General features: G+C 45.3%; 21 non-coding genes across 21 annotated transcripts; all 21 read right to left on the bottom strand.

The window, feature by feature from the left end:
- Positions 1-253: 253 nt before the first annotated feature.
- Positions 254-444, bottom strand: LOC141159411 (U2 spliceosomal RNA). Its single transcript, XR_012249418.1, has one exon. It is a non-coding gene; the product is annotated as a U2 spliceosomal RNA (small nuclear RNA).
- Positions 445-1,563: 1,119 nt separating this feature from the next.
- On the bottom strand, positions 1,564-1,754 carry LOC141160589 (U2 spliceosomal RNA). Its single transcript, XR_012250344.1, has one exon. It is a non-coding gene; the product is annotated as a U2 spliceosomal RNA (small nuclear RNA).
- A 1,121-nt stretch (positions 1,755-2,875) lies between these two features.
- On the bottom strand, positions 2,876-3,066 carry LOC141160588 (U2 spliceosomal RNA). Its single transcript, XR_012250343.1, has one exon. It is a non-coding gene; the product is annotated as a U2 spliceosomal RNA (small nuclear RNA).
- Positions 3,067-4,183: 1,117 nt separating this feature from the next.
- Positions 4,184-4,374, bottom strand: LOC141159587 (U2 spliceosomal RNA). The gene has a single exon (XR_012249591.1). It is a non-coding gene; the product is annotated as a U2 spliceosomal RNA (small nuclear RNA).
- A 1,119-nt stretch (positions 4,375-5,493) lies between these two features.
- LOC141160587 (U2 spliceosomal RNA) lies at positions 5,494-5,684 on the bottom strand. The gene has a single exon (XR_012250342.1). It is a non-coding gene; the product is annotated as a U2 spliceosomal RNA (small nuclear RNA).
- A 1,120-nt stretch (positions 5,685-6,804) lies between these two features.
- Positions 6,805-6,995, bottom strand: LOC141160585 (U2 spliceosomal RNA). Its single transcript, XR_012250340.1, has one exon. It is a non-coding gene; the product is annotated as a U2 spliceosomal RNA (small nuclear RNA).
- A 1,112-nt stretch (positions 6,996-8,107) lies between these two features.
- On the bottom strand, positions 8,108-8,298 carry LOC141159988 (U2 spliceosomal RNA). The gene has a single exon (XR_012249980.1). It is a non-coding gene; the product is annotated as a U2 spliceosomal RNA (small nuclear RNA).
- A 1,115-nt stretch (positions 8,299-9,413) lies between these two features.
- Positions 9,414-9,604, bottom strand: LOC141159890 (U2 spliceosomal RNA). The gene has a single exon (XR_012249884.1). It is a non-coding gene; the product is annotated as a U2 spliceosomal RNA (small nuclear RNA).
- A 1,122-nt stretch (positions 9,605-10,726) lies between these two features.
- Positions 10,727-10,917, bottom strand: LOC141160584 (U2 spliceosomal RNA). The gene has a single exon (XR_012250339.1). It is a non-coding gene; the product is annotated as a U2 spliceosomal RNA (small nuclear RNA).
- Positions 10,918-12,024: 1,107 nt separating this feature from the next.
- Positions 12,025-12,215, bottom strand: LOC141160583 (U2 spliceosomal RNA). Its single transcript, XR_012250338.1, has one exon. It is a non-coding gene; the product is annotated as a U2 spliceosomal RNA (small nuclear RNA).
- A 1,114-nt stretch (positions 12,216-13,329) lies between these two features.
- Positions 13,330-13,520, bottom strand: LOC141160582 (U2 spliceosomal RNA). The gene has a single exon (XR_012250337.1). It is a non-coding gene; the product is annotated as a U2 spliceosomal RNA (small nuclear RNA).
- Positions 13,521-14,638: 1,118 nt separating this feature from the next.
- LOC141160581 (U2 spliceosomal RNA) lies at positions 14,639-14,829 on the bottom strand. The gene has a single exon (XR_012250336.1). It is a non-coding gene; the product is annotated as a U2 spliceosomal RNA (small nuclear RNA).
- A 1,114-nt stretch (positions 14,830-15,943) lies between these two features.
- Positions 15,944-16,134, bottom strand: LOC141160580 (U2 spliceosomal RNA). The gene has a single exon (XR_012250335.1). It is a non-coding gene; the product is annotated as a U2 spliceosomal RNA (small nuclear RNA).
- Positions 16,135-17,253: 1,119 nt separating this feature from the next.
- LOC141160579 (U2 spliceosomal RNA) lies at positions 17,254-17,444 on the bottom strand. Its single transcript, XR_012250334.1, has one exon. It is a non-coding gene; the product is annotated as a U2 spliceosomal RNA (small nuclear RNA).
- Positions 17,445-18,562: 1,118 nt separating this feature from the next.
- On the bottom strand, positions 18,563-18,753 carry LOC141160578 (U2 spliceosomal RNA). The gene has a single exon (XR_012250333.1). It is a non-coding gene; the product is annotated as a U2 spliceosomal RNA (small nuclear RNA).
- A 1,121-nt stretch (positions 18,754-19,874) lies between these two features.
- Positions 19,875-20,065, bottom strand: LOC141160577 (U2 spliceosomal RNA). The gene has a single exon (XR_012250332.1). It is a non-coding gene; the product is annotated as a U2 spliceosomal RNA (small nuclear RNA).
- A 1,116-nt stretch (positions 20,066-21,181) lies between these two features.
- On the bottom strand, positions 21,182-21,372 carry LOC141160655 (U2 spliceosomal RNA). Its single transcript, XR_012250409.1, has one exon. It is a non-coding gene; the product is annotated as a U2 spliceosomal RNA (small nuclear RNA).
- Positions 21,373-22,492: 1,120 nt separating this feature from the next.
- LOC141160576 (U2 spliceosomal RNA) lies at positions 22,493-22,683 on the bottom strand. Its single transcript, XR_012250331.1, has one exon. It is a non-coding gene; the product is annotated as a U2 spliceosomal RNA (small nuclear RNA).
- Positions 22,684-23,802: 1,119 nt separating this feature from the next.
- LOC141160574 (U2 spliceosomal RNA) lies at positions 23,803-23,993 on the bottom strand. The gene has a single exon (XR_012250329.1). It is a non-coding gene; the product is annotated as a U2 spliceosomal RNA (small nuclear RNA).
- Positions 23,994-25,112: 1,119 nt separating this feature from the next.
- Positions 25,113-25,303, bottom strand: LOC141159454 (U2 spliceosomal RNA). Its single transcript, XR_012249461.1, has one exon. It is a non-coding gene; the product is annotated as a U2 spliceosomal RNA (small nuclear RNA).
- A 1,120-nt stretch (positions 25,304-26,423) lies between these two features.
- On the bottom strand, positions 26,424-26,614 carry LOC141160573 (U2 spliceosomal RNA). Its single transcript, XR_012250328.1, has one exon. It is a non-coding gene; the product is annotated as a U2 spliceosomal RNA (small nuclear RNA).
- Between the last annotated feature and the right edge of the window lie 340 nt (positions 26,615-26,954).

The raw sequence follows: 26,954 nt of genomic DNA, 5'->3' as shown, positions 1-26,954 counted from the left end.
TTTATCCAAAAGGAAGTATAGAGGGAGAGCTAGATAGATAGCATTGCATTACATTACATGGCAATGCAATGCACAGTTGCTGAAGTTGAACCAAAATGAGCTTGTCATCTGGCTTCTGCAACTTTTAACATGAAAAATCCAATGAGGAGAAGAAAAGCAAAGCCAAAGAGTCCATCCCAAAATCCGACAAACAAGCCAAATGAACAAAAAGCATTGAATTCAATTCTTTCTGATTTTAGAAACTGCATTAAAGAAGGGGTGCACCGGTCCTGGAGATACTGCAATACCAGGTCAATGCGTGGAGTGGACAGAGCAAGCTCTTTTTCCATCTCCCTGTTCTAAAAATCCATTTAATATATGGTCCCCAGATAGGGGACGTATCAGATATTAAACTGATAAGAACAGATACTACACTTGATCTTAGCCAAAAGGCCAAGAAGCGATAACCAGAATTGGTTTCCGACTACGGTGCCACCCAAGGATTCTGAAAAGTCCATTTGTGGAGATGGCCACCTGGACTACCGTTAAGAAGACATGCTGTCAACCTCTAGATCCCTCACATGCCTGCACTTTTCGGCTTGCTGCTGCTGCAATCCACGCGTTTTAGATCTGCATAACTCCACCTCTTTTAGCACAGTACCCTCAACCCCCGGCTGTTCCCACCCGCCTCAACACCGTTGGAAGGGAGGAGAACCAATTAAGGCGGGGAGGGGGGTGGAACGAGCAGCTGTCTACCCTTAGCAGGAGGGTTGCTGATTAATTACCTCTCCTGCTGCTGCTGCTGCTGCTGGCTGTCCAGCAGCAGACTGAAGGTGGCTGCTGCTGTGCGCAGGTATATAAAGGCTCAGAGCCTATTATGACACGCGCAGCCAGCGTTCCATAGCCACATTCCGTCTACTGCAGGCGGGATACCTGGATGGCTGAATGTCACTGAGAAGCTCACAGAGACCGCCATAAGCAACAGTTTAAAAGAATGCCACAGACTAATCAACCAAACTTTTTGGGTTGGTTTCTCTTTTATAGTCTGCAGGCATTAAATGAAAGAAGTCAGTGTTCCAGCAGAGGGAGACAACGTTTCAGAAAAGGCATTGTAGCAAACCAAAAAAGAAATTTTAAGCGCAGCAGAGTAACCAGCTCACATACCTGTTAGCTCAGGTGAGTTTAAAAGGCTGCTGTTGATAACAAGGGCATTTGCTAAATAGATGGTGTGTGTGCAACAATATACTGAAAGGTCAATTATATTGTGCAGCTTATCTCACCACCTGTAGTTATTTAGGTGAAAGCTCCAAAATGCTTGCCTAATATGTCTGTTTATCCAAAAGGAAGTATAGAGGGAGAGCTAGATAGATAGCATTGCATTACATTACATGGCAATGCAATGCACAGTTGCTGAAGTTGAACCAAAATGAGCTTGTCATCTGGCTTCTGCAACTTTTAACATGAAAAATCCAATGAGGAGAAGAAAAGCAAAGCCAAAGAGTCCATCCCAAAATCCAACAAACAAGCCAAATGAACAAAAAGCATTGAATTCAATTCTTTCTGATTTTAGAAACTGCATTAAAGAAGGGGTGCACCGGTCCTGGAGATACTGCAATACCAGGTCAATGCGTGGAGTGGACAGAGCAAGCTCTTTTTCCATCTCCCTGTTCTAAAAATCCATTTAATATATGGTCCCCAGATAGGGGACGTATCAGATATTAAACTGATAAGAACAGATACTACACTTGATCTTAGCCAAAAGGCCGAGAAGCGATAACCAGAATTGGTTTCCGACTACGGTGCCACCCAAGGATTCTGAAAAGTCCATTTGTGGAGATGGCCACCTGGACTCCCGTTAAGAAGACATGCTGTCAACCTCTAGATCCCTCACATGCCTGCACTTTTCGGCTTGCTGCTGCTGCAATCCACGCGTTTTAGATCTGCATAACTCCACCTCTTTTAGCACAGTACCCTCAACCCCCGGCTGTTCCCACCCGCCTCAACACCGTTGGAAGGGAGGAGAACCAATTAAGGCGGGGGGGGGGGGGTGGAACGAGCAGCTGTCTACCCTTAGCAGGAGGGTTGCTGATTAATTACCTCTCCTGCTGCTGCTGCTGCTGCTGGCTGTCCAGCAGCAGACTGAAGGTGGCTGCTGCTGTGCGCAGGTATATAAAGGCTCAGAGCCTATTATGACACGCGCAGCCAGCGTTCCATTGCCACATTCCGTCTACTGCAGGCGGGATACCTGGATGGCTGAATGTCACTGAGAAGCTCACAGAGACCGGCATAAGCAACAGTTTAAAAGAATGCCACAGACTAATCAACCAAACTTTTTGGGTTGGTTTCTCTTTTATAGTCTGCAGGCATTAAATGAAAGAAGTCAGTGTTCCAGCAGAGGGAGACAACGTTTCAGAAAAGGCATTGTAGCAAACCAAAAAAGAAATTTTAAGCGCAGCAGAGTAACCAGCTCACATACCTGTTAGCTCAGGTGAGTTTAAAAGGCTGCTGTTGATAACAAGGGCATTTGCTAAATAGATGGTGTGTGTGCAACAATATACTGAAAGGTCAATTATATTGTGCAGCTTATCTCACCACCTGTAGTTATTTAGGTGAAAGCTCCAAAATGCTTGCCTAATATGTCTGTTTATCCAAAAGGAAGTATAGAGGGAGAGCTAGATAGATAGCATTGCATTACATTACATGGCAATGCAATGCACAGTTGCTGAAGTTGAACCAAAATGAGCTTGTCATCTGGCTTCTGCAACTTTTAACATGAAAAATCCAATGAGGAGAAGAAAAGCAAAGCCAAAGAGTCCATCCCAAAATCCGACAAACAAGCCAAATGAACAAAAAGCATTGAATTCAATTCTTTCTGATTTTAGAAACTGCATTAAAGAAGGGGTGCACCGGTCCTGGAGATACTGCAATACCAGGTCAATGCGTGGAGTGGACAGAGCAAGCTCTTTTTCCATCTCCCTGTTCTAAAAATCCATTTAATATATGGTCCCCAGATAGGGGACGTATCAGATATTAAACTGATAAGAACAGATACTACACTTGATCTTAGCCAAAAGGCCGAGAAGCGATAACCAGAATTGGTTTCCGACTACGGTGCCACCCAAGGATTCTGAAAAGTCCATTTGTGGAGATGGCCACCTGGACTCCCGTTAAGAAGACATGCTGTCAACCTCTAGATCCCTCACATGCCTGCACTTTTCGGCTTGCTGCTGCTGCAATCCACGCATTTTAGATCTGCATAACTCCACCTCTTTTAGCACAGTACCCTCAACCCCCGGCTGTTCCCACCCGCCTCAACACCGTTGGAAGGGAGGAGAACCAATTAAGGCGGGGGGGGGGGGGGGTGGAACAAGCAGCTGTCTACCCTTAGCAGGAGGGTTGCTGATTAATTACCTCTCCTGCTGCTGCTGCTGGCTGTCCAGCAGCAGACTGAAGGTGGCTGCTGCTGTGCGCAGGTATATAAAGGCTCAGAGCCTATTATGACACGCGCAGCCAGCGTTCCATTGCCACATTCCGTCTACTGCAGGCGGGATACCTGGATGGCTGAATGTCACTGAGAAGCTCACAGAGACCGCCATAAGCAACAGTTTAAAAGAATGCCACAGACTAATCAACCAAACTTTTTGGGTTGGTTTCTCTTTTATAGTCTGCAGGCATTAAATGAAAGAAGTCAGTGTTCCAGCAGAGGGAGACAACGTTTCAGAAAAGGCATTGTAGCAAACCAAAAAAGAAATTTTAAGCGCAGCAGAGTAACCAGCTCACATACCTGTTAGCTCAGGTGAGTTTAAAAGGCTGCTGTTGATAACAAGGGCATTTGCTAAATAGATGGTGTGTGTGCAACAATATACTGAAAGGTCAATTATATTGTGCAGCTTATCTCACCACCTGTAGTTATTTAGGTGAAAGCTCCAAAATGCTTGCCTAATATGTCTGTTTATCCAAAAGGAAGTATAGAGGGAGAGCTAGATAGATAGCATTGCATTACATTACATGGCAATGCAATGCACAGTTGCTGAAGTTGAACCAAAATGAGCTTGTCATCTGGCTTCTGCAACTTTTAACATGAAAAATCCAATGAGGAGAAGAAAAGCAAAGCCAAAGAGTCCATCCCAAAATCCGACAAACAAGCCAAATGAACAAAAAGCATTGAATTCAATTCTTTCTGATTTTAGAAACTGCATTAAAGAAGGGGTGCACCGGTCCTGGAGATACTGCAATACCAGGTCAATGCGTGGAGTGGACAGAGCAAGCTCTTTTTCCATCTCCCTGTTCTAAAAATCCATTTAATATATGGTCCCCAGATAGGGGACGTATCAGATATTAAGCTGATAAGAACAGATACTACACTTGATCTTAGCCAAAAGGCCGAGAAGCGATAACCAGAATTGGTTTCCGACTACGGTGCCACCGAAGGATTCTGAAAAGTCCATTTGTGGAGATGGCCACCTGGACTCCCGTTAAGAAGACATGCTGTCAACCTCTAGATCCCTCACATGCCTGCACTTTTCGGCTTGCTGCTGCTGCAATCCACGCGTTTTAGATCTGCATAACTCCACCTCTTTTAGCACAGTACCCTCAACCCCCGGCTGTTCCCACCCGCCTCAACACCGTTGGAAGGGAGGAGAACCAATTAAGGCGGGGGGGGGGGTGGAACGAGCAGCTGTCTACCCTTAGCAGGAGGGTTGCTGATTAATTACCTCTCCTGCTGCTGCTGCTGCTGCTGGCTGTCCAGCAGCAGACTGAAGGTGGCTGCTGCTGTGCGCAGGTATATAAAGGCTCAGAGCCTATTATGACACGCGCAGCCAGCGTTCCATTGCCACATTCCGTCTACTGCAGGCGGGATACCTGGATGGCTGAATGTCACTGAGAAGCTCACAGAGACCGCCATAAGCAACAGTTTAAAAGAATGCCACAGACTAATCAACCAAACTTTTTGGGTTGGTTTCTCTTTTATAGTCTGCAGGCATTAAATGAAAGAAGTCAGTGTTCCAGCAGAGGGAGACAACGTTTCAGAAAAGGCATTGTAGCAAACCAAAAAAGAAATTTTAAGCGCAGCAGAGTAAACAGCTCACATACCTGTTAGCTCAGGTGAGTTTAAAAGGCTGCTGTTGATAACAAGGGCATTTGCTAAATAGATGGTGTGTATGCAACAATATACTGAAAGGTCAATTATATTGTGCAGCTTATCTCACCACCTGTAGTTATTTAGGTGAAAGCTCCAAAATGCTTGCCTAATATGTCTGTTTATCCAAAAGGAAGTATAGAAGGAGAGCTAGATAGATAGCATTGCATTACATTACATGGCAATGCAATGCACAGTTGCTGAAGTTGAACCAAAATGAGCTTGTCATCTGGCTTCTGCAACTTTTAACATGAAAAATCCAATGAGGAGAAGAAAAGCAAAGCCAAAGAGTCCATCCCAAAATCCGACAAACAAGCCAAATGAACAAAAAGCATTGAATTCAATTCTTTCTGATTTTAGAAACTGCATTAAAGAAGGGGTGCACCGGTCCTGGAGATACTGCAATACCAGGTCAATGCGTGGAGTGGACAGAGCAAGCTCTTTTTCCATCTCCCTGTTCTAAAAATCCATTTAATATATGGTCCCCAGATAGGGGACGTATCAGATATTAAACTGATAAGAACAGATACTACACTTGATCTTAGCCAAAAGGCCGAGAAGCGATAACCAGAATTGGTTTCCGACTACGGTGCCACCCAAGGATTCTGAAAAGTCCATTTGTGGAGATGGCCACCTGGACTCCCGTTAAGAAGACATGCTGTCAACCTCTAGATCCCTCACATGCCTGCACTTTTCGGCTTGCTGCTGCTGCAATCCACGCGTTTTAGATCTGCATAACTCCACCTCTTTTAGCACAGTACTCTCAACCCCCGGCAGTTCCCACCCGCCTCAACACCGTTGGAAGGGAGGAGAACCAATTAAGGCGGGGGGGGGGGGTGGAACGAGCAGCTGTCTACCCTTAGCAGTAGGGTTGCTGATTAATTACCTCTCCTGCTGCTGCTGCTGCTGCTGGCTGTCCAGCAGCAGACTGAAGGTGGCTGCTGCTGTGCGCAGGTATATAAAGGCTCAGAGCCTATTATGACACGCGCAGCCAGCGTTCCATTGCCACATTCCGTCTACTGCAGGCGGGATACCTGGATGGCTGAATGTCACTGAGAAGCTCACAGAGACCGCCATAAGCAACAGTTTAAAAGAATGCCACAGACTAATCAACCAAACTTTTTGGGTTGGTTTCTCTTTTATAGTCTGCAGGCATTAAATGAAAGAAGTCAGTGTTCCAGCAGAGGGAGACAACATTTCAGAAAAGGCATTGTAGCAAACCAAAAAAGAAATTTTAAGCGCAGCAGAGTAACCAGCTCACATACCTGTTAGCTCAGGTGAGTTTAAAAGGCTGCTGTTGATAACAAGGGCATTTGCTAAATAGATGGTGTGTGTGCAACAATATACTGAAAGGTCAATTATTTTGTGCAGCTTATCTCACCACCTGTAGTTATTTAGGTGAAAGCTCCAAAATGCTTGCCTAATATGTCTGTTTATCCAAAAGGAAGTATAGAGGGAGAGCTAGATAGATAGCATTGCATTACATTACATGGCAATGCAATGCACAGTTGCTGAAGTTGAACCAAAATGAGCTTGTCATCTGGCTTCTGCAACTTTTAACATGAAAAATCCAATGAGGAGAAGAAAAGCAAAGCCAAAGAGTCCATCCCAAAATCCGACAAACAAGCCAAATGAACAAAAAGCATTGAATTCAATTCTTTCTGATTTTAGAAACTGCATTAAAGAAGGGGTGCACCGGTCCTGGAGATACTGCAATACCAGGTCAATGCGTGGAGTGGACAGAGCAAGCTCTTTTTCCATCTCCCTGTTCTAAAAATCCATTTAATATATGGTCCCCAGATAGGGGACGTATCAGATATTAAACTGATAAGAACAGATACTACACTTGATCTTAGCCAAAAGGCCGAGAAGCGATAACCAGAATTGGTTTCCGACTACGGTGCCACCCAAGGATTCTGAAAAGTCCATTTGTGGAGATGGCCACCTGGACTCCCGTTAAGAAGACATGCTGTCAACCTCTAGATCCCTCACATGCCTGCACTTTTCGGCTTGCTGCTGCTGCAATCCACGCGTTTTAGATCTGCATAACTCCACCTCTTTTAGCACAGTACCCTCAACCCCCGGCTGTTCCCACCCGCCTCAACACCGTTGGAAGGGAGGAGAACCAATTAAGGCGGGGGGGGGGTGGAACGATCAGCTGTCTACCCTTAGCAGGAGGGTTGCTGATTAATTACCTCTCCTGCTGCTGCTGCTGGCTGTCCAGCAGCAGACTGAAGGTGGCTGCTGCTGTGCGCAGGTATATAAAGGCTCAGAGCCTATTATGACACGCGCAGCCAGCGTTCCATTGCCACATTCCGTCTACTGCAGGCGGGATACCTGGATGGCTGAATGTCACTGAGAAGCTCACAGAGACCGCCATAAGCAACAGTTTAAAAGAATGCCACAGACTAATCAACCAAACTTTTTGGGTTGGTTTCTCTTTTATAGTCTGCAGGCATTAAATGAAAGAAGTCAGTGTTCCAGCAGAGGGAGAAAACGTTTCAGAAAAGGCATTGTAGCAAACCAAAAAAGAAATTTTAAGCGCAGCAGAGTAACCAGCTCACATACCTGTTAGCTCAGGTGAGTTTAAAAGGCTGCTGTTGATAACAAGGGCATTTGCTAAATAGATGGTGTGTGTGCAACAATATACTGAAAGGTCAATTATATTGTGCAGCTTATCTCACCACCTGTAGTTATTTAGGTGAAAGCTCCAAAATGCTTGCCTAATATGTCTGTTTATCCAAAAGGAAGTATAGAGGGAGAGCTAGATAGATAGCATTGCATTACATTACATGGCAATGCAATGCACAGTTGCTGAAGTTGAACCAAAATGAGCTTGTCATCTGGCTTCTGCAACTTTTAACATGAAAAATCCAATGAGGAGAAGAAAAGCAAAGCCAAAGAGTCCATCCCAAAATCCGACAAACAAGCCAAATGAACAAAAAGCATTGAATTCAATTCTTTCTGATTTTAGAAACTGCATTAAAGAAGGGGTGCACCGGTCCTGGAGATACTGCAATACCAGGTCAATGCGTGGAGTGGACAGAGCAAGCTCTTTTTCCATCTCCCTGTTCTAAAAATCCATTTAATATATGGTCCCCAGATAGGGGACGTATCAGATATTAAACTGATAAGAACAGATACTACACTTGATTTTAGCCAAAAGGCCGAGAAGCGATAACCAGAATTGGTTTCCGACTACGGTGCCACCCAAGGATTCTGAAAAGTCCATTTGTGGAGATGGCCACCTGGACTCCCGTTAAGAAGACATGCTGTCAACCTCTAGATCCCTCACATGCCTGCACTTTTCGGCTTGCTGCTGCTGCAATCCACGCGTTTTAGATCTGCATAACTCCACCTCTTTTAGCACAGTACCCTCAACCCCCGGCTGTTCCCACCCGCCTCAACACCGTTGGAAGGGAGGAGAACCAATTAAGGCGGGGGGGTGGAACGAGCAGCTGTCTACCCTTAGCAGGAGGGTTGCTGATTAATTACCTCTCCTGCTGCTGCTGCTGCTGCTGGCTGTCCAGCAGCAGACTGAAGGTGGCTGCTGCTGTGCGCAGGTATATAAAGGCTCAGAGCCTATTATGACACGCGCAGCCAGCGTTCCATTGCCACATTCCGTCTACTGCAGGCGGGATACCTGGATGGCTGAATGTCACTGAGAAGCTCACAGAGACCGCCATAAGCAACAGTTTAAAAGAATGCCACAGACTAATCAACCAAACTTTTTGGGTTGGTTTCTCTTTAATAGTCTGCAGGCATTAAATGAAAGAAGTCAGTGTTCCAGCAGAGGGAGACAACGTTTCAGAAAAGGCATTGTAGCAAACCAAAAAAGAAATTTTAAGTGCAGCAGAGTAACCAGCTCACATACCTGTTAGCTCAGGTGAGTTTAAAAGGCTGCTGTTGATAACAAGGGCATTTGCTAAATAGATGGTGTGTGTGCAACAATATACTGAAAGGTCAATTATATTGTGCAGCTTATCTCACCACCTGTAGTTATTTAGGTGAAAGCTCCAAAATGCTTGCCTAATATGTCTGTTTATCCAAAAGGAAGTATAGAGGGAGAGCTAGATAGATAGCATTGCATTACATTACATGGCAATGCAATGCACAGTTGCTGAAGTTGAACCAAAATGAGCTTGTCATCTGGCTTCTGCAACTTTTAACATGAAAAATCCAATGAGGAGAAGAAAAGCAAAGCCAAAGAGTCCACCCCAAAATCCGACAAACAAGCCAAATGAACAAAAAGCATTGAATTCAATTCTTTCTGATTTTAGAAACTGCATTAAAGAAGGGGTGCACCGGTCCTGGAGATACTGCAATACCAGGTCAATGCGTGCAGTGGACAGAGCAAGCTCTTTTTCCATCTCCCTGTTCTAAAAATCCATTTAATATATGGTCCCCAGATAGGGGACGTATCAGATATTAAACTGATAAGAACAGATACTACACTTGATCTTAGCCAAAAGGCCGAGAAGCGATAACCAGAATTTGTTTCCGACTACGGTGCCACCCAAGGATTCTGAAAAGTCCATTTGTGGAGATGGCCACCTGGACTCCCGTTAAGAAGACATGCTGTCAACCTCTAGATCCCTCACATGCCTGCACTTTTCGGCTTGCTGCTGCTGCAATCCACGCGTTTTAGATCTGCATAACTCCACCTCTTTTAGCACAGTACTCTCAACCCCCGGCTGTTCCCACCCGCCTCAACACCGTTGGAAGGGAGGAGAACCAATTAAGGCGGGGGGGGGGGGGGTGGAACGAGCAGCTGTCTACCCTTAGCAGGAGGGTTGCTGATTAATTACCTCTCCTGCTGTTGCTGCTGCTGCTGGCTGTCCAGCAGCAGACTGAAGGTGGCTGCTGCTGTGCGCAGGTATATAAAGGCTCAGAGCCTATTATGACACGCGCAGCCAGCGTTCCATTGCCACATTCCGTCTACTGCAGGCGGGATACCTGGATGGCTGAATGTCACTGAGAAGCTCACAGAGACCGCCATAAGCAACAGTTTAAAAGAATGCCACAGACTAATCAACCAAACTTTTTGGGTTGGTTTCTCTTTTATAGTCTGCAGGCATTAAATGAAAGAAGTCAGTGTTCCAGCAGAGGGAGACAACGTTTCAGAAAAGGCATTGTAGCAAACCAAAAAAGAAATTTTAAGCGCAGCAGAGTAACCAGCTCACATACCTGTTAGCTCAGGTGAGTTTAAAAGGCTGCTGTTGATAACAAGGGCATTTGCTAAATAGATGGTGTGTGTGCAACAATATACTGAAAGGTCAATTATATTGTGCAGCTTATCTCACCACCTGTAGTTATTTAGGTGAAAGCTCCAAAATGCTTGCCTAATATGTCTGTTTATCCAAAAGGAAGTATAGAGGGAGAGCTAGATAGATAACATTGCATTACATTACATGGCAATGCAATGCACAGTTGCTGAAGTTGAACCAAAATGAGCTTGTCATCTGGCTTCTGCAACTTTTAACATGAAAAATCCAATGAGGAGAAGAAAAGCAAAGCCAAAGAGTCCATCCCAAAATCCGACAAACAAGCCAAATGAACAAAAAGCATTGAATTCAATTCTTTCTGATTTTAGAAACTGCATTAAAGAAGGGGTGCACCGGTCCTGGAGATACTGCAATACCAGGTCAATGCGTGGAGTGGACAGAGCAAGCTCTTTTTCCATCTCCCTGTTCTAAAAATCCATTTAATATATGGTCCCCAGATAGGGGACGTATCAGATATTAAACTGATAAGAACAGATACTACACTTGATCTTAGCCAAAAGGCCGAGAAGCGATAACCAGAATTGGTTTCCGACTACGGTGCCACCCAAGGATTCTGAAAAGTCCATTTGTGGAGATGGCCACCTGGACTCCCGTTAAGAAGACATGCTGTCAACCTCTAGATCCCTCACATGCCTGCACTTTTCGGCTTGCTGCTGCTGCAATCCACGCGTTTTAGATCTGCATAACTCCACCTCTTTTAGCACAGTACCCTCAACCCCCGGCTGTTCCCACCCGCCTCAACACCGTTGGAAGGGAGGAGAACCAATTAAGGCGGGGGGGGTGGAACGAGCAGCTGTCTACCCTTAGCAGGAGGGTTGCTGATTAATTACCTCTCCTGCTGCTGCTGGCTGTCCAGCAGCAGACTGAAGGTGGCTGCTGCTGTGCGCAGGTATATAAAGGCTCAGAGCCTATTATGACACGCGCAGCCAGCGTTCCATTGCCACATTCCGTCTACTGCAGGCGGGATACCTGGATGGCTGAATGTCACTGAGAAGCTCACAGAGACCGCCATAAGCAACAGTTTAAAAGAATGCCACAGACTAATCAACCAAACTTTTTGGGTTGGTTTCTCTTTTATAGTCTGCAGGCATTAAATGAAAGAAGTCAGTGTTCCAGCAGAGGGAGACAACGTTTCAGAAAAGGCATTGTAGCAAACCAAAAAAGAAATTTTAAGCGCAGCAGAGTAACCAGCTCACATACCTGTTAGCTCAGGTGAGTTTAAAAGGCTGCTGTTGATAACAAGGGCATTTGCTAAATAGATGGTGTGTGTGCAACAATATACTGAAAGGTCAATTATATTGTGCAGCTTATCTCACCACCTGTAGTTATTTAGGTGAAAGCTCCAAAATGCTTGCCTAATATGTCTGTTTATCCAAAAGGAAGTATAGAGGGAGAGCTAGATAGATAGCATTGCATTACATTACATGGCAATGCAATGCACAGTTGCTGAAGTTGAACCAAAATGAGCTTGTCATCTGGCTTCTGCAACTTTTAACATGAAAAATCCAATGAGGAGAAGAAAAGCAAAGCCAAAGAGTCCATCCCAAAATCCGACAAACAAGCCAAATGAACAAAAAGCATTGAATTCAATTCTTTCTGATTTTAGAAACTGCATTAAAGAAGGGGTGCACCGGTCCTGGAGATACTGCAATACCAGGTCAATGCGTGGAGTGGACAGAGCAAGCTCTTTTTCCATCTCCCTGTTCTAAAAATCCATTTAATATATGGTCCCCAGATAGGGGACGTATCAGATATTAAACTGATAAGAACAGATACTACACTTGATCTTAGCCAAAAGGCCGAGAAGCGATAACCAGAATTGGTTTCCGACTACGGTGCCACCCAAGGATTCTGAAAAGTCCATTTGTGGAGATGGCCACCTGGACTCCCGTTAAGAAGACATGCTGTCAACCTCTAGATCCCTCACATGCCTGCACTTTTCGGCTTGCTGCTGCTGCAATCCACGCGTTTTAGATCTGCATAACTCCACCTCTTTTAGCACAGTACCCTCAACCCCCGGCTGTTCCCACCCGCCTCAACACCGTTGGAAGGGAGGAGAACCAATTAAGGCGGGGGGGGGGGGTATAACGAGCAGCTGTCTACCCTTAGCAGGAGGGTTGCTGATTAATTACCTCTCCTGCTGCTGCTGCTGGCTGTCCAGCAGCAGACTGAAGGTGGCTGCTGCTGTGCGCAGGTATATAAAGGCTCAGAGCCTATTATGACACGCGCAGCCAGCGTTCCATTGCCACATTCCGTCTACTGCAGGCGGGATACCTGGATGGCTGAATGTCACTGAGAAGCTCACAGAGACCGCCATAAGCAACAGTTTAAAAGAATGCCACAGACTAATCAACCAAACTTTTTGGGTTGGTTTCTCTTTTATAGTCTGCAGGCATTAAATGAAAGAAGTCAGTGTTCCAGCAGAGGGAGACAACGTTTCAGAAAAGGCATTGTAGCAAACCAAAAAAGAAATTTTAAGCGCAGCAGAGTAACCAGCGCACATACCTGTTAGCTCAGGTGAGTTTAAAAGGCTGCTGTTGATAACAAGGGCATTTGCTAAATAGATGGTGTGTGTGCAACAATATACTGAAAGGTCAATTATATTGTGCAGCTTATCTCACCACCTGTAGTTATTTAGGTGAAAGCTCCAAAATGCTTGCCTAATATGTCTGTTTATCCAAAAGGAAGTATAGAGGGAGAGCTAGATAGATAGCATTGCATTACATTACATGGCAATGCAATGCACAGTTGCTGAAGTTGAACCAAAATGAGCTTGTCATCTGGCTTCTGCAACTTTTAACATGAAAAATCCAATGAGGAGAAGAAAAGCAAAGCCAAAGAGTCCATCCCAAAATCCGACAAACAAGCCAAATGAACAAAAAGCATTGAATTCAATTCTTTCTGATTTTAGAAACTGCATTAAAGAAGGGGTGCACCGGTCCTGGAGATACTGCAATACCAGGTCAATGCGTGGAGTGGACAGAGCAAGCTCTTTTTCCATCTCCCTGTTCTAAAAATCCATTTAATATATGGTCCCCAGATAGGGGACGTATCAGATATTAAACTGATAAGAACAGATACTACACTTGATCTTAGCCAAAAGGCCGAGAAGCGATAACCAGAATTGGTTTCCGACTACGGTGCCACCCAAGGATTCTGAAAAGTCCATTTGTGGAGATGGCCACCTGGACTCCCGTTAAGAAGACATGCTGTCAACCTCTAGATCCCTCACATGCCTGCACTTTTCGGCTTGCTGCTGCTGCAATCCACGCGTTTTAGATCTGCATAACTCCACCTCTTTTAGCACAGTACCCTCAACCCCCGGCTGTTCCCACCCGCCTCAACACCGTTGGAAGGGAGGAGAACCAATTAAGGCGGGGGGGGGGTGGAACGAGCAGCTGTCTACCCTTAGCAGGAGGGTTGCTGATTAATTACCTCTCCTGCTGCTGCTGCTGCTGCTGGCTGTCCAGCAGCAGACTGAAGGTGGCTGCTGCTGTGCGCAGGTATATAAAGGCTCAGAGCCTATTATGACACGCGCAGCCAGCGTTCCATTGCCACATTCCGTCTACTGCAGGCGGGATACCTGGATGGCTGAATGTCACTGAGAAGCTCACAGAGACCGCCATAAGCAACAGTTTAAAAGAATGCCACAGACTAATCAACCAAACTTTTTGGGTTGGTTTCTCTTTTATAGTCTGCAGGCATTAAATGAAAGAAGTCAGTGTTCCAGCAGAGGGAGACAACGTTTCAGAAAAGGCATTGTAGCAAACCAAAAAAGAAATTTTAAGCGCAGCAGAGTAACCAGCTCACATACCTGTTAGCTCAGGTGAGTTTAAAAGGCTGCTGTTGATAACAAGGGCATTTGCTAAATAGATGGTGTGTGTGCAACAATATACTGAAAGGTCAATTATATTGTGCAGCTTATCTCACCACCTGTAGTTATTTAGGTGAAAGCTCCAAAATGCTTGCCTAATATGTCTGTTTATCCAAAAGGAAGTATAGAGGGAGAGCTAGATAGATAGCATTGCATTACATTACATGGCAATGCAATGCACAGTTGCTGAAGTTGAACCAAAATGAGCTTGTCATCTGGCTTCTGCAACTTTTAACATGAAAAATCCAATGAGGAGAAGAAAAGCAAAGCCAAAGAGTCCATCCCAAAATCCGACAAACAAGCCAAATGAACAAAAAGCATTGAATTCAATTCTTTCTGATTTTAGAAACTGCATTAAAGAAGGGGTGCACCGGTCCTGGAGATACTGCAATACCAGGTCAATGCGTGGAGTGGACAGAGCAAGCTCTTTTTCCATCTCCCTGTTCTAAAAATCCATTTAATATATGGTCCCCAGATAGGGGACGTATCAGATATTAAACTGATAAGAACAGATACTACACTTGATCTTAGCCAAAAGGCCGAGAAGCGATAACCAGAATTGGTTTCCGACTACGGTGCCACCCAAGGATTCTGAAAAGTCCATTTGTGGAGATGGCCACCTGGACTCCCGTTAAGAAGACATGCTGTCAACCTCTAGATCCCTCACATGCCTGCACTTTTCGGCTTGCTGCTGCTGCAATCCACGCGTTTTAGATCTGCATAACTCCACCTCTTTTAGCACAGTACCCTCAACCCCCGGCTGTTCCCACCCGCCTCAACACCGTTGGAAGGGAGGAGAACCAATTAAGGCGGGGGGGGGGGGTATAACGAGCAGCTGTCTACCCTTAGCAGGAGGGTTGCTGATTAATTACCTCTCCTGCTGCTGCTGCTGGCTGTCCAGCAGCAGACTGAAGGTGGCTGCTGCTGTGCGCAGGTATATAAAGGCTCAGAGCCTATTATGACACGCGCAGCCAGCGTTCCATTGCCACATTCCGTCTACTGCAGGCGGGATACCTGGATGGCTGAATGTCACTGAGAAGCTCACAGAGACCGCCATAAGCAACAGTTTAAAAGAATGCCACAGACTAATCAACCAAACTTTTTGGGTTGGTTTCTCTTTTATAGTCTGCAGGCATTAAATGAAAGAAGTCAGTGTTCCAGCAGAGGGAGACAACGTTTCAGAAAAGGCATTGTAGCAAACCAAAAAAGAAATTTTAAGCGCAGCAGAGTAACCAGCGCACATACCTGTTAGCTCAGGTGAGTTTAAAAGGCTGCTGTTGATAACAAGGGCATTTGCTAAATAGATGGTGTGTGTGCAACAATATACTGAAAGGTCAATTATATTGTGCAGCTTATCTCACCACCTGTAGTTATTTAGGTGAAAGCTCCAAAATGCTTGCCTAATATGTCTGTTTATCCAAAAGGAAGTATAGAGGGAGAGCTAGATAGATAGCATTGCATTACATTACATGGCAATGCAATGCACAGTTGCTGAAGTTGAACCAAAATGAGCTTGTCATCTGGCTTCTGCAACTTTTAACATGAAAAATCCAATGAGGAGAAGAAAAGCAAAGCCAAAGAGTCCATCCCAAAATCCGACAAACAAGCCAAATGAACAAAAAGCATTGAATTCAATTCTTTCTGATTTTAGAAACTGCATTAAAGAAGGGGTGCACCGGTCCTGGAGATACTGCAATACCAGGTCAATGCGTGGAGTGGACAGAGCAAGCTCTTTTTCCATCTCCCTGTTCTAAAAATCCATTTAATATATGGTCCCCAGATAGGGGACGTATCAGATATTAAACTGATAAGAACAGATACTACACTTGATCTTAGCCAAAAGGCCGAGAAGCGATAACCAGAATTGGTTTCCGACTACGGTGCCACCCAAGGATTCTGAAAAGTCCATTTGTGGAGATGGCCACCTGGACTCCCGTTAAGAAGACATGCTGTCAACCTCTAGATCCCTCACATGCCTGCACTTTTCGGCTTGCTGCTGCTGCAATCCACGCGTTTTAGATCTGCATAACTCCACCTCTTTTAGCACAGTACCCTCAACCCCCGGCTGTTCCCACCCGCCTCAACACCGTTGGAAGGGAGGAGAACCAATTAAGGCGGGGGGGGGGGTGGAACGAGCAGCTGTCTACCCTTAGCAGGAGGGTTGCTGATTAATTACCTCTCCTGCTGCTGCTGCTGCTGCTGGCTGTCCAGCAGCAGACTGAAGGTGGCTGCTGCTGTGCGCAGGTATATAAAGGCTCAGAGCCTATTATGACACGCGCAGACAGCGTTCCATTGCGACATTCCGTCTACTGCAGGCGGGATACCTGGATGGCTGAATGTCACTGAGAAGCTCACAGAGACCGCCATAAGCAACAGTTTAAAAGAATGCCACAGACTAATCAACCAAACTTTTTGGGTTGGTTTCTCTTTTATAGTCTGCAGGCATTAAATGAAAGAAGTCAGTGTTCCAGCAGAGGGAGACAACGTTTCAGAAAAGGCATTGTAGCAAACCAAAAAAGAAATTTTAAGCGCAGCAGAGTAACCAGCTCACATACCTGTTAGCTCAGGTGAGTTTAAAAGGCTGCTGTTGATAACAAGGGCATTTGCTAAATAGATGGTGTGTGTGCAACAATATACTGAAAGGTCAATTATATTGTGCAGCTTATCTCACCACCTGTAGTTATTTAGGTGAAAGCTCCAAAATGCTTGCCTAATATGTCTGTTTATCCAAAAGGAAGTATAGAGGGAGAGCTAGATAGATAGCATTGCATTACATTACATGGCAATGCAATGCACAGTTGCTGAAGTTGAACCAAAATGAGCTTGTCATCTGGCTTCTGCAACTTTTAACATGAAAAATCCAATGAGGAGAAGAAAAGCAAAGCCAAAAAGTCCATCCCAAAATCCGACAAACAAGCCAAATGAACAAAAAGCATTGAATTCAATTCTTTCTGATTTTAGAAACTGCATTAAAGAAGGGGTGCACCGGTCCTGGAGATACTGCAATACCAGGTCAATGCGTGGAGTGGACAGAGCAAGCTCTTTTTCCATCTCCCTGTTCTAAAAATCCATTTAATATATGGTCCCCAGATAGGGGACGTATCAGATATTAAACTGATAAGAACAGATACTACACTTGATCTTAGCCAAAAGGCCGAGAAGCGATAACCAGAATTGGTTTCCGACTACGGTGCCACCCAAGGATTCTGAAAAGTCCATTTGTGGAGATGGCCACCTGGACTCCCGTTAAGAAGACATGCTGTCAACCTCTAGATCCCTCACATGCCTGCACTTTTCGGCTTGCTGCTGCTGCAATCCACGCGTTTTAGATCTGCATAACTCCACCTCTTTTAGCACAGTACCCTCAACCCCCGGCTGTTCCCACCCGCCTCAACACCGTTGGAAGGGAGGAGAACCAATTAAGGCGGGGGGGGGGTGGAACGAGCAGCTGTCTACCCTTAGCAGGAGGGTTGCTGATTAATTACCTCTCCTGCTGCTGCTGCTGCTGCTGGCTGTCCAGCAGCAGACTGAAGGTGGCTGCTGCTGTGCGCAGGTATATAAAGGCTCAGAGCCTATTATGACACGCGCAGCCAGCGTTCCATTGCCACATTCCGTCTACTGCAGGCGGGATACCTGGATGGCTGAATGTCACTGAGAAGCTCACAGAGACCGCCATAAGCAACAGTTTAAAAGAATGCCACAGACTAATCAACCAAACTTTTTGGGTTGGTTTCTCTTTTATAGTCTGCAGGCATTAAATGAAAGAAGTCAGTGTTCCAGCAGAGGGAGACAACGTTTCAGAAAAGGCATTGTAGCAAACCAAAAAAGAAATTTTAAGCGCAGCAGAGTAACCAGCTCACATACCTGTTAGCTCAGGTGAGTTTAAAAAGCTGCTGTTGATAACAAGGGCATTTGCTAAATAGATGGTGTGTGTGCAACACTATACTGAAAGGTCAATTATATTGTGCAGCTTATCTCACCACCTGTAGTTATTTAGGTGAAAGCTCCAAAATGCTTGCCTAATATGTCTGTTTATCCAAAAGGAAGTATAGAGGGAGAGCTAGATAGATAGCATTGCATTACATTACATGGCAATGCAATGCACAGTTGCTGAAGTTGAACCAAAATGAGCTTGTCATCTGGCTTCTGCAACTTTTAACATGAAAAATCCAATGAGGAGAAGAAAAGCAAAGCCAAAGAGTCCATCCCAAAATCCGACAAACAAGCCAAATGAACAAAAAGCATTGAATTCAATTCTTTCTGATTTTAGAAACTGCATTAAAGAAGGGGTGCACCGGTCCTGGAGATACTGCAATACCAGGTCAATGCGTGGAGTGGACAGAGCAAGCTCTTTTTCCATCTCCCTGTTCTAAAAATCCATTTAATATATGGTCCCCAGATAGGGGACGTATCAGATATTAAACTGATAAGAACAGATACTACACTTGATCTTAGCCAAAAGGCCGAGAAGCGATAACCAGAATTGGTTTCCGACTACGGTGCCACCCAAGGATTCTGAAAAGTCCATTTGTGGAGATGGCCACCTGGACTCCCGTTAAGAAGACATGCTGTCAACCTCTAGATCCCTCACATGCCTGCACTTTTCGGCTTGCTGCTGCTGCAATCCACGCGTTTTAGATCTGCATAACTCCACCTCTTTTAGCACAGTACCCTCAACCCCCGGCTGTTCCCACCCGCCTCAACACCGTTGGAAGGGAGGAGAACCAATTAAGGCGGGGGGGGGGGGGTGGAACGAGCAGCTGTCTACCCTTAGCAGGAGGGTTGCTGATTAATTACCTCTCCTGCTGCTGCTGCTGCTGCTGGCTGTCCAGCAGCAGACTGAAGGTGGCTGCTGCTGTGCGCAGGTATATAAAGGCTCAGAGCCTATTATGACACGCGCAGCCAGCGTTCCATTGCCACATTCCGTCTACTGCAGGCGGGATACCTGGATGGCTGAATGTCACTGAGAAGCTCACAGAGACCGCAATAAGCAACAGTTTAAAAGAATGCCACAGACTAATCAACCAAACTTTTTGGGTTGGTTTCTCTTTTATAGTCTGCAGGCATTAAATGAAAGAAGTCAGTGTTCCAGCAGAGGGAGACAACGTTTCAGAAAAGGCATTGTAGCAAACCAAAAAAGAAATTTTAAGCGCAGCAGAGTAACCAGCTCACATACCTGTTAGCTCAGGTGAGTTTAAAAGGCTGCTGTTGATAACAAGGGCATTTGCTAAATAGATGGTGTGTGTGCAACAATATACTGAAAGGTCAATTATATTGTGCAGCTTATCTCACCACCTGTAGTTATTTAGGTGAAAGCTCCAAAATGCTTGCCTAATATGTCTGTTTATCCAAAAGGAAGTATAGAGGGAGAGCTAGATAGATAGCATTGCATTACATTACATGGCAATGCAATGCACAGTTGCTGAAGTTGAACCAAAATGAGCTTGTCATCTGGCTTCTGCAACTTTTAACATGAAAAATCCAATGAGGAGAAGAAAAGCAAAGCCAAAGAGTCCATCCCAAAATCCGACAAACAAGCCAAATGAACAAAAAGCATTGAATTCAATTCTTTCTGATTTTAGAAACTGCATTAAAGAAGGGGTGCACCGGTCCTGGAGATACTGCAATACCAGGTCAATGCGTGGAGTGGACAGAGCAAGCTCTTTTTCCATCTCCCTGTTCTAAAAATCCATTTAATATATGGTCCCCAGATAGGGGACGTATCAGATATTAAACTGATAAGAACAGATACTACACTTGATCTTAGCCAAAAGGCCGAGAAGCGATAACCAGAATTGGTTTCCGACTACGGTGCCACCCAAGGATTCTGAAAAGTCCATTTGTGGAGATGGCCACCTGGACTCCCATTAAGAAGACATGCTGTCAACCTCTAGATCCCTCACATGCCTGCACTTTTCGGCTTGCTGCTGCTGCAATCCACGCGTTTTAGATCTGCATAACTCCACCTCTTTTAGCACAGTACCCTCAACCACCGGCTGTTCCCACCCGCCTCAACACCGTTGGAAGGGAGGAGAACCAATTAAGGCGGGGGGGGGGGTGGAACGAGCAGCTGTCTACCCTTAGCAGGAGGGTTGCTGATTAATTACCTCTCCTGCTGCTGCTGCTGCTGGCTGTCCAGCAGCAGACTGAAGGTGGCTGCTGCTGTGCGCAGGTATATAAAGGCTCAGAGCCTATTATGACACGCGCAGCCAGCGTTCCATTGCCACATTCCGTCTACTGCAGGCGGGATACCTGGATGGCTGAATGTCACTGAGAAGCTCACAGAGACCGCCATAAGCAACAGTTTAAAAGAATGCCACAGACTAATCAACCAAACTTTTTGGGTTGGTTTCTCTTTTATAGTCTGCAGGCATTAAATGAAAGAAGTCAGTGTTCCAGCAGAGGGAGACAACGTTTCAGAAAAGGCATTGTAGCAAACCAAAAAAGAAATTTTAAGCGCAGCAGAGTAACCAGCTCACATACCTGTTAGCTCAGGTGAGTTTAAAAGGCTGCTGTTGATAACAAGGGCATTTGCTAAATAGATGGTGTGTGTGCAACAATATACTGAAAGGTCAATTATATTGTGCAGCTTATCTCACCACCTGTAGTTATTTAGGTGAAAGCTCCAAAATGCTTGCCTAATATGTCTGTTTATCCAAAAGGAAGTATAGAGGGAGAGCTAGATAGATAGCATTGCATTACATTACATGGCAATGCAATGCACAGTTGCTGAAGTTGAACCAAAATGAGCTTGTCATCTGGCTTCTGCAACTTTTAACATGAAAAATCCAATGAGGAGAAGAAAAGCAAAGCCAAAGAGTCCATCCCAAAATCCGACAAACAAGCCAAATGAACAAAAAGCATTGAATTCAATTCTTTCTGATTTTAGAAACTGCATTAAAGAAGGGGTGCACCGGTCCTGGAGATACTGCAATACCAGGTCAATGCGTGGAGTGGACAGAGCAAGCTCTTTTTCCATCTCCCTGTTCTAAAAATCCATTTAATATATGGTCCCCAGATAGGGGACATATCAGATATTAAACTGATAAGAACAGATACTACACTTGATCTTAGCCAAAAGGCCGAGAAGCGATAACCAGAATTGGTTTCCGACTACGGTGCCACCCAAGGATTCTGAAAAGTCCATTTGTGGAGATGGCCACCTGGACTCCCGTTAAGAAGACATGCTGTCAACCTCTAGATCCCTCACATGCCTGCACTTTTCGGCTTGCTGCTGCTGCAATCCACGCGTTTTAGATCTGCATAACTCCACCTATTTTAGCACAGTACCCTCAACCCCCGGCTGTTCCCACCCGCCTCAACACCGTTGGAAGGGAGGAGAACCAATTAAGGCCGGGGGGGGGGGTGGAACGAGCAGCTGTCTACCCTTAGCAGGAGGGTTGCTGATTAATTACCTCTCCTGCTGCTGCTGCTGCTGCTGGCTGTCCAGCAGCAGACTGAAGGTGGCTGCTGCTGTGCGCAGGTATATAAAGGCTCAGAGCCTATTATGACACGCGCAGCCAGCGTTCCATTGCCACATTCCGTCTACTGCAGGCGGGATACCTGGATGGCTGAATGTCACTGAGAAGCTCACAGAGACCGCCATAAGCAACAGTTTAAAAGAATGCCACAGACTAATCAACCAAACTTTTTGGGTTGGTTTCTCTTTTATAGTCTGCAGGCATTAAATGAAAGAAGTCAGTGTTGCAGCAGAGGGAGACAACGTTTCAGAAAAGGCATTGTAGCAAACCAAAAAAGAAATTTTAAGCGCAGCAGAGTAACCAGCTCACATACCTGTTAGCTCAGGTGAGTTTAAAAGGCTGCTGTTGATAACAAGGGCATTTGCTAAATAGATGGTGTGTGTGCAACAATATACTGAAAGGTCAATTATATTGTGCAGCTTATCTCACCACCTGTAGTTATTTAGGTGAAAGCTCCAAAATGCTTGCCTAATATGTCTGTTTATCCAAAAGGAAGTATAGAGGGAGAGCTAGATAGATAGCATTGCATTACATTACATGGCAATGCAATGCACAGTTGCTGAAGTTGAACCAAAATGAGCTTGTCATCTGGCTTCTGCAACTTTTAACATGAAAAATTCAATGAGGAGAAGAAAAGCAAAGCCAAAGAGTCCATCCCAAAATCCGACAAACAAGCCAAATGAACAAAAAGCATTGAATTCAATTCTTTCTGATTTTAGAAACTGCATTAAAGAAGGGGTGCACCGGTCCTGGAGATACTGCAATACCAGGTCAATGCGTGGAGTGGACAGAGCAAGCTCTTTTTCCATCTCCCTGTTCTAAAAATCCATTTAATATATGGTCCCCAGATAGGGGACGTATCAGATATTAAACTGATAAGAACAGATACTACACTTGATCTTAGCCAAAAGGCCGAGAAGCGATAACCAGAATTGGTTTCCGACTACGGTGCCACCCAAGGATTCTGAAAAGTCCATTTGTGGAGATGGCCACCTGGACTCCCATTAAGAAGACATGCTGTCAACCTCTAGATCCCTCACATGCCTGCACTTTTCGGCTTGCTGCTGCTGCAATCCACGCGTTTTAGATCTGCATAACTCCACCTATTTTAGCACAGTATCCTCAACCCCCGGCTGTTCCCACCCGCCTCAACACCGTTGGAAGGGAGGAGAACCAATTAAGGCGGGGTGGGGGGGGGTGGAACGAGCAGCTGTCTACCCTTAGCAGGAGGGTTGCTGATTAATTACCTCTCCTGCTGCTGCTGCTGCTGGCTGTCCAGCAGCAGACTGAAGGTGGCTGCTGCTGTGCGCAGGTATATAAAGGCTCAGAGCCTATTATGACACGCGCAGCCAGCGTTCCATTGCCACATTCCGTCTACTGCAGGCGGGATACCTGGATGGCTAAATGTCACTGAGAAGCTCACAGAGACCGCCATAAGCAACAGTTTAAAAGAATGCCACAGACTAATCAACCAAACTTTTTGGGTTGGTTTCTCTTTTATAGTCTGCAGGCATTAAATGAAAGAAGTCAGTGTTCCAGCAGAGGGAGACAACGTTTCAGAAAAGGCATTGTAGCAAACCAAAAAAGAAATTTTAAGCGCAGCAGAGTAACCAGCTCACATACCTGTTAGCTCAGGTGAGTTTAAAAGGCTGCTGTTGATAACAAGGGCATTTGCTAAATAGATGGTGTGTGTGCAACAATATACTGAAAGGTCAATTATATTGTGCAGCTTATCTCACCACCTGTAGTTATTTAGGTGAAAGCTCCAAAATGCTTGCCTAATATGTCTGTTTATCCAAAAGGAAGTATAGAGGGAGAGCTAGATAGATAGCATTGCATTACATTACATGGCAATGCAATGCACAGTTGCTGAAGTTGAACTAAAATGAGCTTGTCATCTGGCTTCTGCAACTTTTAACATGAAAAATCCAATGAGGAGAAGAAAAGCAAAGCCAAAGAGTCCATCCCAAAATCCGACAAACAAGCCAAATGAACAAAAAGCATTGAATTCAATTCTTTCTGATTTTAGAAACTGCATTAAAGAAGGGGTGCACCGGTCCTGGAGATACTGCAATACCAGGTCAATGCGTGGAGTGGACAGAGCAAGCTCTTTTTCCATCTCCCTGTTCTAAAAATCCATTTAATATATGGTCCCCAGATAGGGGACGTATCAGATATTAAACTGATAAGAACAGATACTACACTTGATCTTAGCCAAAAGGCCGAGAAGCGATAACCAGAATTGGTTTCCGACTACGGTGCCACCCAAGGATTCTGAAAAGTCCATTTGTGGAGATGGCCACCTGGACTCCCGTTAAGAAGACATGCTGTCAACCTCTAGATCCCTCACATGCCTGCACTTTTCGGCTTGCTGCTGCTGCAATCCACGCGTTTTAGATCTGCATAACTCCACCTCTTTTAGCACAGTACCCTCAATCCCCGGCTGTTCCCACCCGCCTCAACACCGTTGGAAGGGAGGAGAACCAATTAAGGCGGGGGGGGGGGTGGAACGAGCAGCTGTCTACCCTTAGCAGGAGGGTTGCTGATTAATTACCTCTCCTGCTGCTGCTGCTGCTGCTGGCTGTCCAGCAGCAGACTGAAGGTGGCTGCTGCTGTGCGCAGGTATATAAAGGCTCAGAGCCTATTATGACACGCGCAGCCAGCGTTCCATTGCCACATTCCGTCTACTGCAGGCGGGATACCTGGATGGCTGAATGTCACTGAGAAGCTCACAGAGACCGCCATAAGCAACAGTTTAAAAGAATGCCACAGACTAATCAACCAAACTTTTTGGGTTGGTTTCTCTTTTATAGTCTGCAGGCATTAAATGAAAGAAGTCAGTGTTCCAGCAGAGGGAGACAACGTTTCAGAAAAGGCATTGTAGCAAACCAAAAAAGAAATTTTAAGCGCAGCAGAGTAACCAGCTCACATACCTGTTAGCTCAGGTGAGTTTAAAAGGCTGCTGTTGATAACAAGGGCATTTGCTAAATAGATGGTGTGTGTGCAACAATATACTGAAAGGTCAATTATATTGTGCAGCTTATCTCACCACCTGTAGTTATTTAGGTGAAAGCTCCAAAATGCTTGCCTAATATGTCTGTTTATCCAAAAGGAAGTATAGAGGGAGAGCTAGATAGATAGCATTGCATTACATTACATGGCAATGCAATGCACAGTTGCTGAAGTTGAACCAAAATGAGCTTGTCATCTGGCTTCTGCAACTTTTAACATGAAAAATCCAATGAGGAGAAGAAAAGCAAAGCCAAAGAGTCCATCCCAAAATCCGACAAACAAGCCAAATGAACAAAAAGCATTGAATTCAATTCTTTCTGATTTTAGAAACTGCATTAAAGAAGGGGTGCACCGGTCCTGGAGATACTGCAATACCAGGTCAATGCATGGAGTGGACAGAGCAAGCTCTTTTTCCATCTCCCTGTTCTAAAAATCCATTTAATATATGGTCCCCAGATAGGGGACGTATCAGATATTAAACTGATAAGAACAGATACTACACTTGATCTTAGCCAAAAGGCCGAGAAGCGATAACCAGAATTGGTTTCCGACTACGGTGCCACCCAAGGATTCTGAAAAGTCCATTTGTGGAGATGGCCACCTGGACTCCCGTTAAGAAGACATGCTGTCAACCTCTAGATCCCTCACATGCCTGCACTTTTCGGCTTGCTGCTGCTGCAATCCAAGCGTTTTAGATCTGCATAACTCCACCTCTTTTAGCACAGTACCCTCAATCCCCGGCTGTTCCCACCCGCCTCAACACCGTTGGAAGGGAGGAGAACCAATTAAGGCGGGGGGGGGGGGTGGAACGAGCAGCTGTCTACCCTTAGCAGGAGGGTTGCTGATTAATTACCTCTCCTGCTGCTGCTGCTGCTGCTGGCTGTCCAGCAGCAGACTGAAGGTGGCTGCTGCTGTGCGCAGGTATATAAAGGCTCAGAGCCTATTATGACACGCGCAGCCAGCGTTCCATTGCCACATTCCGTCTACTGCAGGCGGGATACCTGGATGGCTGAATGTCACTGAGAAGCTCACAGAGACCGCCATAAGCAACAGTTTAAAAGAATGCCACAGACTAATCAACCAAACTTTTTGGGTTGGTTTCTCTTTTATAGTCTGCAGGCATTAAATGAAAGAAGTCAGTGTTCCAGCAGAGGGAGACAACGTTTCAGAAAAGGCATTGTAGCAAACCAAAAAATAAATTTTAAGCGCAGCAGAGTAACCAGCTCACATACCTGTTAGCTCAGGTGAGTTTAAAAGGCTGCTGTTGATAACAAGGGCATTTGCTAAATAGATGGTGTGTGTGCAACAATATACTGAAAGGTCAATTATATTGTGCAGCTTATCTCACCACCTGTAGTTATTTAGGTGAAAGCTCCAAAATGCTTGCCTAATATGTCTGTTTATCCAAAAGGAAGTATAGAGGGAGAGCTAGATAGATAGCATTGCATTACATTACATGGCAATGCAATGCACAGTTGCTGAAGTTGAACCAAAATGAGCTTGTCATCTGGCTTCTGCAACTTTTAACATGAAAAATCCAATGAGGAGAAGAAAAGCAAAGCCAAAGAGTCCATCCCAAAATCCGACAAACAAGCCAAATGAACAAAAAGCATTGAATTCAATTCTTTCTGATTTTAGAAACTGCATTAAAGAAGGGGTGCACCGGTCCTGGAGATACTGCAATACCAGGTCAATGCGTGGAGTGGACAGAGCAAGCTCTTTTTCCATCTCCCTGTTCTAAAAATCCATTTAATATATGGTCCCCAGATAGGGGACGTATCAGATATTAAACTGATAAGAACAGATACTACACTTGATCTTAGCCAAAAGGCCGAGAAGCGATAACCAGAATTGGTTTCCGACTACGGTGCCACCCAAGGATTCTGAAAAGTCCATTTGTGGAGATGGCCACCTGGACTCCCGTTAAGAAGACATGCTGTCAACCTCTAGATCCCTCACATGCCTGCACTTTTCGGCTTGCTGCTGCTGCAATCCACGCGTTTTAGATCTGCATAACTCCACCTCTTTTAGCACAGTACCCTCAACCCCCGGCTGTTCCCACCCGCCTCAACACCGTTGGAAGGGAGGAGAACCAATTAAGGCGGGGGGGGGGTGGAACGAGCAGCTGTCTACCCTTAGCAGGAGGGTTGCTGATTAATTACCTCTCCTGCTGCTGCTGCTGC

This window comes from Phyllobates terribilis, unplaced genomic scaffold (assembly GCF_046119375.1).
Source record: "Phyllobates terribilis strain yellow unplaced genomic scaffold, ASM4611937v1 Scaffold_8__6_contigs__length_399053987, whole genome shotgun sequence".
In the NCBI taxonomy this organism is placed as follows: domain Eukaryota; kingdom Metazoa; phylum Chordata; class Amphibia; order Anura; family Dendrobatidae; genus Phyllobates; species Phyllobates terribilis.
The sequence above is the reverse complement of the archived record's forward strand: the minus strand, read 5'-3'. Positions and strand labels throughout refer to the sequence as shown.